This window comes from Neovison vison, chromosome 1, assembly GCF_020171115.1.
Source record: "Neovison vison isolate M4711 chromosome 1, ASM_NN_V1, whole genome shotgun sequence".
In the NCBI taxonomy this organism is placed as follows: Eukaryota; Metazoa; Chordata; class Mammalia; order Carnivora; family Mustelidae; genus Neogale; species Neogale vison.
Genome location: NC_058091.1, coordinates 296,725,265 through 296,735,981, shown reverse-complemented (window position 1 = coordinate 296,735,981; position 10,717 = coordinate 296,725,265). Strand labels below are relative to the sequence as shown.

At 35.1% G+C, this 10,717-nt stretch overlaps 1 pseudogene; it reads right to left on the bottom strand.

Moving 5' to 3' along the window:
• Nucleotides 1–2,649: 2,649 nt before the first annotated feature.
• Nucleotides 2,650–10,717, bottom strand: part of LOC122895307 — a 96,665-nt pseudogene continuing 88,597 nt past the window's right edge.

The window sequence follows — 10,717 nt, the reverse complement described above, 5'->3', positions numbered from 1 at the left end:
GCTGATGCATACTGTCTTTGAATTAAGAGGCTTAAGCCAGGTCCATGTATGCCTCCTTTTCCAGTCGAGGAGCCGTCAATATAATACACAGGAGCACCTGGAACTGGACTAGTTTTAATAGATATTAAAAATTACAATAATGTCTTTTTTAGGAAATCTCATAATTTACCTGCAGGGTAATGGTTTCCAGTGGTTCCAAAATATCCTTCTGTAGTGTTAAGGAGAAGATCATTCAAGGGAAATAGGGAAGAAAAATGTTTTATAGAAATTGGAAGAATGATAACTTGAGGGTCGTATCCCAATATTTGAAGACATCTGGTTTGGCCAAGGATAATGAGATCTACAAGGTTGTCAACATATACAGTTAAAACCTCAGGAGCTCAGTATTTCAAGTAGATCCATTCTAAAGGAGAGTCTTGTTGAGCTATCACCCCCTGGAGAGTAGGGAATTGAAATAATAGTAAAGGTAATGTAGGATCCTATGGACACAAGAACACTTCATGAAGGCATTCTGCAAGGAACTCAAGTTCCTGTTCAGCCTTTGGTGTTAAACTTCGAGGCCTATCAAAGTTAGGGTCTCCTTCAAGAGTGGCAAATAGATTTGTAAGTTGCTGTGTAGGAATACCCAACATTGGTCCAATTAATATCTCCTAACAATTTCTGAAAATCATTTAGAGTATTTAAAATATATTGACAAATGGAAAAACTTCTGAGGACGAACAGTAGTTATGTTCTATAATATGACCTAAATAGGAGAAAGGTGGAATAAATTGTACCATTTCAGGAGCTATTATAAGACTGGCCTATTGTAGGTATTTGTGTGTATTTGAAAACAACTGATGTATGACCTCTGGGATTAGGGCTGCTAGTAAGATATCATCCATGTTAATGGATAATACAACATATGGGATATAATTGTCAGAGTGGGCTCAAGAATCTTTCCCACAAAATACTGGCACATCGTAGGAGAGTTAGTCATGCCTTGAGGAGAACTTTCCATTGAAATCTTTGTAAAGGTTCTTGTTGATTTACTGTTGGAATTGAAAATTTAAAATTCTCTTTGTCTGAGGGGTGGATAGGAATAGTGTAAAAGCAGTCTTGTAAATCCAAAACTACTAAAGACCATTTAGTAGGTATACAAAAGGGATCAGGAAGTCTTGGTTATAATGCACCCATAGTTACCATTGCAGCATTAATATTACGAAGATCTAGTGCCTGACCTTTTCTTTACAACAAAAACTGTAGAATTCCAAGGAGAAAAAGAAGGCTCAAAATGTCCCTTTTTCAATTGTTCTTGAATTAAACCTTTTAGAGCCTTCAGCTTTTCTAACATGAGGGGCCATTGAGAGGTCCAAATAGGCTCCTTACTTTTCCAGATGATTGGAATTAGTGAAGGGGCTTTATCAACCCCAATGGCCCCTATATAAAACCCAGTCCAGTGCGAGTATTATTAGGGTTAAGATCTATAGGTTCAGGCACTCCTTGTAAGTTTTTACCTAAATCTTTCCCAGGAATATACCCCATGTTTTTCATCATGTTTTTTGTTAGGATGTAAGTATATGAATTTCAGCATCCCATTATAATAAATCTTGTCCCCAGAAATCAACAGGTTATGGGGGCAATGTAAAGTTGAATATGACCTTGTAATCTCTCTAGGCCCCTACAGGGCAGAGGTTGACTGCTTTGTCTCAATTTTTAAGTAGTTACATAGCCAAGACCCTCAAGGGCATAATCAGCAGGCATTTTAGGCCACTGGGGTTGGCCAACACTGACAAGAAATGATAGAGATATCTGCTGCAGAATATAAAAGCCCTTCAAATATTCGTCCCATAATAGAAAGCTTCATTTGGGGTTGACTTCCTTCAAACAGTTTCTTAGTAAAATGAATCTTTTTATTAGTACTACCGAATCCTCCATTCCTAAAATTTGAAGATTGAGTAGGCATAATACAGGGAGTAAGAAATGTTGGGCAACTCGTTCGCCTGCTGAATAGGTCCAAGGAACAGTGACAGAAACCATAATTTTGAATCTCACCATAATAATCAGAGTCTATTAACTCCAGTATGCACTGTAATTTCTTTCATAGTTAAACTACTTCATCCAAGCAGGAGACCAACCATTTTGGGGGTATAGGTCCATACAGGTTTATTGACAATTTATAAGGACGTGGAGATGGATGTATAAAACAAGACTTAAGGAAAGGGATATCAAGAGCAGCATTCCCCTGAGTAGCAGGGACTAAGTCCATTACTGAGAGTCGCTTTTGGGTACAAACTGAATAGGGAGGTTCCATGGCCCACATTTATTGGGGCCTGGGGTTGGCCCCTTAGGGAGTTTTCATGATGAGAGTTCCCCAAAGGATTTCCATCTTTATTGGTTTTAGACTTACATTTCTTGACCCAGTGTTTGCCTCGTCGACAGCAGGGACAAACATTAGGGAGTTCAATCTTGGATTTATTCAGGCAGTTGGCAGGAGAGGGGGTGACCAGACAGGGAGGGAGATGGCATTATTTTTTTGTGTCCATTTTGCCTGCAATGTATTTGAACAGCCATGGTTTCTCACGCTGTTACTCAGGCCTGATGTTTAAAGGATCCTACATTATGACAAGCTTTTAAATAAACCATGACATTGCCAGATTCTCTAAGAGGTCATCGAATCAGGGCCTGGCAATCTTCATTAACATTATCATATGCCAGTTGTCTTAAGAGTATTTCCTGAATTTGTTCTCCTCTTACCTGCTTTTCCAATGATTCTTTTAACCTGCCAATAAAATCAACGTATGGCTCTTTAGGCCCTTGTTGTATTTTTTTATAACTGGCAGTGTAATCAGTACCCAAACAAATTTTTTGCCAGGCTTGTAAGGCCACATCATGTATGTGGGGAAGGACTGCAGGAGGGATGTTACGAGTTTGATGATTAGAAGTCATCCAAGCTCCTGTTCCATGAGCATGTCATAAGTAACATGTCATAAGTAACAGCTGCTACATTCCCTCTCTGTCCTAAACTCCTGACCTTTTCATGTGCCTCCTCAGAAAACCACATCTTCCATTTTTGAAATTCAGGAGATCAATACCATTTTAGCTATGAGTTGAAAATCATTGGGAATCCAGCAGATGTTATTGCTCCAACTGGATAAATATTCATAACAAAAGGAGAAGCAGGCCAGTACATGGAACATGCCTTTTTAAATTCTCTTACGGTCTCCATTGACATCCCATCCTAAGTATTTGGCCCATTAGCATGAAAAGTTACAGGGAAAACTGAGTGCAGCTCATGGGGGCGAGACGGAGTAGAAACAGAATTGTGTTTTTTAGTTTTTGTTGGTCTTAATTGTAACATGCGTAAATTATCATCCAACCCAGTGTCATTCCCCTCATCCCCAAAGAAGCCTGCTGTTATTTCCTCATCCTCATCCTCGGAGGGAATCGGAAGTGAGGTGGCCAAAGGAGAAACATGGTGTTTGTCTTTTTCGCCGAAAAATATTTTTTTTACTTTCGGATTGAATTTGTCAGGTTGATTCATCATCTAACTCATATGTACGCAGAGAGGCAACTGTTTCAGCTTTAAGATCCACTTCCTTAACATTCCCCTCTAATAATTAAAATTACTGTTTTTACCAATATTCATGTAATCCAAAATTCCACAGGAATTTTTTCACCTTATCTATAAACCTTTTCCACATTATGGCATGCACACTCCCAATTTGTCTCTTCCAAGTTTCCTTCATCGGGAAGCCAAGGATTATATTGGCAAATAACATCCAGACAAGTTCTTAATTGGCATCTGGATACTCGAGCACCTCCCTGAGATAAAAAGATTTGTATTAATGCTAGAAAAGTCTGGGCGCGACTTTGATTCTGCCCCATCATTCTCACTTACCTCCTTCAGTGAGAGTCTCCAGGTGACTGCGCGACTGTTCTTGGATTTCAGGTCCCTGCTCAGGTGCCACCTGTCACCTTTTCGAGGTGGGGATCCTGGTGATCAGAGCCAAAATGATGAGGGGACTACCGACTGATATCAGTAGATGTCTTTATTTCTTACAATCACTTCTTTCATACCTTCCACAAAATCTGATTACAAACAGGATATAAATTTATGTGCAGGGCAAGGGCTACATGTGAGATGTGATTTATGTGCAGACAATCAAGTGAGACAAGCGAACCATGATTATCTCTTAGCTTTAAATGACAACATCTCTTGGCTTTAAATGACAAGAGCAAGTTCAGGATTCTCCATATTTATCAGATCTATCTAAAGGAGGACGTGAAAACACTCCAGGGATCCTCCCATGTTTATTCCAGGCCATCCCGCAGGAAGACTCTTCCCCTTCATCTCCTGGAGTTTTCTCAAGGGATTCAACAGGACCCCAGTCACGTTGGTGAGGATCTGGGTTGTGTTCCAACAACTGGGTATTGTATGGAAGTGATGAATCACTAAATTCTACTAAAAATGATGTTACACTGGATGTTAACTAACAGGAATTTAAATAAAAACTTAAAAAAAAGAATTAAAAAAAGAAAAGAATGCTTTCCACTTAATGAATTTTTAAAGTGCAAAACAAAACTCTACCTAGGATTCTATATCCTGTAAAAATATCAAAATAAATAAAGTTGACCACTTGGTAGAAAAACTAAAATAACCTTAAAAGGTAGGAAAGGATGTAAGGCCATCAGAATGAGTATAGTGTCTTGGAAGAATGCGTGGCAATTCAACTCCAAGATATTTAATTAGAAGAAATGAAAATTGTTGCTAAAGCCTCTGTATATAAGAATATTTATAGCAGGCATATTCCCAAATTAGGAAACAGGCCCAATGTCCAACAACAGGAGAATTCAATAAACCTTAAAAAGTCATGCACTAAATTACCATTCAGCAAACTAAGTGGTGCATTAATTTTCTCAAATAAGAAAAACAAAAACAAAAAATAATTAAAAAAATACTTCAGAGACACACAAATGTTCATATCATTTATGATCTTATTTCTTTTTTTTAAAAAAAATTTATTTATTTATTTGACAGAGAGTGATCACAAGTAGGCAGAGAGGCAGGCACAGAGAGAGGGGAAAGCAGGCTCCTGCTGAGCAGAGAGCCCAATGAGGGGCTTGATCCCAGGACCCTGAGATCATGACCTGAGCTGAAGGCAGATGCTTAATCCACTGAGCCACCCAGGCTCCCCTATTATCTTATTTCTCTTTGCCTATGAAAAGTGTGTTCATTATATTCTTGTTCTGCTATGGCCTGCTATTTTGAGTAAAGTTTTCTGTTTCAGCCCAGGAGAGAAAGATCCAAAGAGACGGGTGTGATGAGTTGCTGCTCTCAGACATAAACACAATGTTTTGGTCTGGAGGACCTGAGATAGGATTGGAAGAAGGGAAAGAACCCAAAGATGTTTAGGGACACTGTATCAGTGAATAAAATGATTGCAGTTCAAAATAAAAACAAAATAAAAATAAAACTATGACATCCAAATAAAAAAAAAAAGGTGAATGTAAATATCTATGAATTTACCTATTCCCAAGATTTGCATTCACATTTTATTTCTGTATTATATTAGTCTTCTCAGACTGGCATAACAAAATATCATATATTGGGTGACTTAAACAACAGACATTTATTTCTCACAGTTCTAGAAGTTGGAAGTCCAGGACCAAGGTGTCAGCCAACTGGGTTCCCGGTGAGATTTCTTTCTTGTAGGTTGATAACTGAAAGTCTTCTCATGGTGTCTTTACATGGAGGAGGGAAAGAAAACTCTAGTGTCTCCTCCACCTCTTATAAGGACAATAACCTTATTAGGTTAAGCTCTCACAATGATGAGCTCATTAGACCTTTTTTACCTCCTCATAGGCCCTAGCTGCAATATGATATTTTGAGGATTAGGGTTTCAACATATGAATTTTAGGGAAAAATCTATATTTTCCTGCTTCAGGGATAACAAATTAATTATTGTAATTCTGTCTTCTTTTCTCCATGTGGAATTAATATGGGCATATTGTCCTTCTATGCAAACTATTAATTTATGCCAACTGTTTAGATACTATATTCTACTTTGATCTGAAATATATAGTTGATCTAAAAGAAGTTGCATTTATCCAGTCTCAAATTTGTAAATTCATAGAAAGTTCCTTAAGTCTTAATTTCTGATTCAGTTCTGAATACTGAAACAATATTTTTTTTCAGTGAGCTGACTAGATTTTCTGATACAATAATGCTGTATAACAGAGAGCACTAAAACTCAGTGGTTTGTAAATATAAATCTGAGCGTGGACTGGGTGGTTCTACTAAGCTAGGCCAGACTTAGCTGATCTCAGTTTTGCCTTTGTTACGTGTCTGGTGTCACCTGGAAAATGTGCTGATGACTGGCTATTAGAGAGTGGACTCAAATAGATTGGGATTCACTTGTCTCTGCTCCATTTGGTCTTTCATGGTCCAGTAGAATAGTCAGGGTTTGATCTTTATGCAGTGCCAGAAATAAGGAAGTCCCATTTCCAGTCTTGCTGTGTTACATTGATTCTGTCCCACTGACCAAAGCAAGTCACAGGAATGAGGTCAGGATCAGGCTGAGGGGATACAGTTACAGAGCCACAGGTATGGCTATATAGAAACCATTAGTGAGTGCCATTCAAATAACCTATCTACTAGAGGAATCATTTCTAAAAATTTTAGATTTTGGACCTTTGCTTTTGGTGGGATAAACTCCTTTGCAGGAGATTAACTATTGAGGTGGTAATTTTCCCAAGATACTATAGGAAGTTCTCATGGTTAGATACAAAGAAATAGTTACCAGTTTACTATTCAACTAAAGGATCATAAATTACATATTTAGGTGGTTTTTAATTCTTACTATTACAAAACAAATAGTCTTTATTTTTTTAGGTTTATGGGATTTAGGTTTATGGGAAAGTCGAACAGAAGTACAGTCAGTGCTCCTTCTCATTTACTCCATTTCCTTTTGCTCTCCTTGCATCCTATTATTAATGTGTTGCATCGGTATGGTAACTGTTATAATTAATGAACCAGTGTAAGTCCATACTTACATTAGGGTTTGCTCTATGTCTCACAGTTCTGTAGGTTTTGTCAAAGGCATGTCATGCGTCTACCATTAGAATATCATACAGAATATTTTAACTGCCCTAAAAATCCCTTGTGTTCCACTTATTCATCTCCTCTCTCCACCCTAACTCCTGGAACTTCTGGCAGCCATTGATCATTTTCTTGTCTCTATAGTTTAGCTTTTTCCAGAATATCATATAATTGTAATCATACAGTGTGTAGCCTTTTCACACTGGTCTCTTTGACTTAACAATATGCACTTAAGATTCTTCCTTGCCTTTTTTGGTTTGTTAGCTCATTTATTTTTATTGCACAAATAATATCTCATTGTATGAATGCAGCATGATTTGTTTATCCATTCACCTATTGAAAGACTAATGTGTCTAGTTTGGGCACATAGGAATAAATCTATCATAAACATTTATGTGCAGGTTCATATAGACATAAGTTTTTAACTCATTTGAGTAAATACCTATGAGTATGATTGCTAGATCATATGGTAAGAGTGTTAATTTTCTTTTTCTTTTTCTTTTTTTTTAAGATTTTATTTATTTATTTGACAGAGACCACAAGTAAGCAGAGAGGCAGGCACAGGGAGAGGGGGAAGTAGGCTTCCTGCTGAGCAGAGAGTCATATGTGGGACTCCATCCCAGAACCCTGGGATCATGACCTGAGCGAAAGGCAGAGGCTTTAACCTACTGAGTCACACAGGCGCTCCAAGAGTATTAATTTTCTAAGAAACTGCCAAGCCACCTTCCAGAGTAACTACATCATTTATTTTTTATTTTTAATTTAGTATGGTTAACAGTGTTATATTAGTTTCAGATATACCATAGTGATTCAACAATGCTATACATTACTCAGTTCGCATCATAAGTGCACTCTTTAATCCCCGTCACCTATTTCACCCATCCACCTACTCACCTCCCCTCTGGTAACCATCATTTTGTTCTCTATAATTAAAATAATTGGGAAGTTATCTTCAAAACAGAATAGAAGATGTCATCTTTCTTACTAATCCCAGGATTTTCTGAATTAAATCAAAACCATTCGATTTTAAGTCTTAATATTTTAGTTTTTAAAAATTTAATTTTAATTTATTTAATTAAACTAAAATTTTAATTTTAATTTTAAAAATATAAGCACATGTCATGTAACTAAATTATGTAATGGGTAGTATGTAAAAAAGACTTTTTACCACTAACTCTATATCATTATGTACTGTAACAGTGATTTTCAGACTGAGGGTTACATTTAACTTTTCAATCGCATAATCAGTTTAATGTACTGTGTCCTAAATTTTTAAAAATGGAATAAAATAGCCATCATCAGAATAGAGAAAACTAGAATAAAATACCTGAGTACCTTGTTTTTTATAATATATATTTCTTTAACAATTTATGATATGCAGCAAAAATAGAAAACCATTACTTAGTAGTTACCATAAATAACCTGATGATGAGGTATTAGCACCATAAAGAAACTATATTTATCCCTAAATTGAGGAAATTTAAGGATACAATTCAGAATATATACAGGGATAGATAGATAAGCTTTACTGCCTCCATTTATATATTTATAAATTATAAATTTATAAATATTTATAATTTATAAACATAAATTTTATAAAAATTTATAATTTTATAATTTTTACATTTTATAAAAATTATAAAAAATTATAATTTATAAAAATATAAATTTAAAATGTATAAGCATTTTAAATTTATAAATATTTATGAGGATATTTAAGGATACAATTCAGGATATATACAGGAATAGATAGATAAGCTTCACTGCTTCCAAAAATATATTTTCCATTATGTATTATTATGTAATGTTTATGTATTATTTCCCTGTTAAGTTTGCTGAAGTGTTTTAGACAATTAAGAGGGAATTCCCACAGAATTGGTGGATTTACTAAATATTAAATAAAATAAGTAAAGACTAAACAGAAGGATAAAGCAACATAAAAACACAACCAAAATAATAAATAAAATAAGTAGAATGTTCAAAATAAAGTGAAAAGCATGACTGACCACATGTAGAATGTTTATGCATTTATATAAAATTAGCATTAGAAAATAGAGTAAGGTGTATTTTGTTCACAATTCCTCTAGAATGATTTGGATAATGCTGCACAGCCAATAAAAAACTAGTAGAGGATGTCATGAAGACCTATAATAAAACATATTCACACATAAACACGTGTTAAATTATTTCCATGTCACTATAAATTACAATATGGGTTTATAAAATTTAGGCCATGATTTAAGTCTCATTTTCTCACATTTTTGTCAAACTATTTCAATTGTAACAATTTGAGTAATGCATATTAGTCCTATTTGAAAACCATTTACCTATCAACTAACTAATCCAGCAATACCTTCTGTTTCAAGATTTGAAGGGATTACTCTAGGACAGGACTTTAGCAAACTATGGCCTACAGTGGATATTTTGTTGATCAAGAAACAAACTTGTTAGCTTGTTAAACTATTAAAATAATGAAGTTATTTGTTATCCAATTCTTGCCATCCTAATAAGATGGTTTTTGTCACTTGACACTCAGCCAGCAATGAATAAAAGAGACTATGAATTCTCATCTTCTTTCATACTTGTTACTGGGTGCTGTGATAGGCAGAACAATGGCCCTCCAAAGCTGTCCTTATTTTAATCCGCAGAACTTGTGCACGTGTTCCGTTACATGGCAAAAGAATGGGGGAGATGTAGGATTGCAAGTAGAATGAAGATAAAACTACTCACTGACCTTAACATAAAGATATTTTTCTGAATTATCTATAATGTATATTGGTGATATACATTGCCAACAACTACCTGCAATTCAGTGTAATCACATGGTCCCTTTATATGTGGAAAAAGTAGGCAAGAAAGTCAGGGTCAGAGTGATGCCAGGTGAGAAAGACTCAAGGAACATTGCTGTCTTTCAATGTAAAGGGAGCCAAGGAGAAAAGGAGTACAAGTAACGTCTAGAAACTGTACAGAAACTCCAGAAAAAAAAATATATATATACATATATATAGGTATGTACATATACATAGGTATATGTACATACCTATATATATGTGTGTGTGTGTATATATATATATATATATATATATATATATATATATATAACTCTGTAAAACCTTAATTCAGCCCTCTGAGGCCCATTTCATACTTCTGACTCTAGAACTATAAATTAATAAACACATGTTAAGTTACTAGGTTTGTGGTATTTCTTTAAATAGCAGCATTATGAAGCTAATACATATGGTTTTCTAATTTTTGCCAATTAAATGGGTATAAAATTTTATTTGATAATTGTACTGTTTTGAATTTCTCTGGTCATTAGCCAGATTGAATATCTCTTCAAATATATATTGGCCATATGTGATTCTTTCTCATGGGATATGTCTGTTAATGCTTTTTAACCATTTTCTCTTTACTTTTTTACTGCTTCTGATTTTCTTATGAAATTGTAAGAGTCCTTTACATAATCTTAATAATTACTGTTTCTTGGTTCTTAAAATTGCAAACATCCTTACCAAGTTTATAATGTCTTTTATGAAATTTCCTTAGGGTGTCTTTTTATGAAAAGAAGTCTTGATTTGAACATAATTAAATTTTCATACATTCTTCGTTTAATTAGTAGTTTAAAATAATACTTCC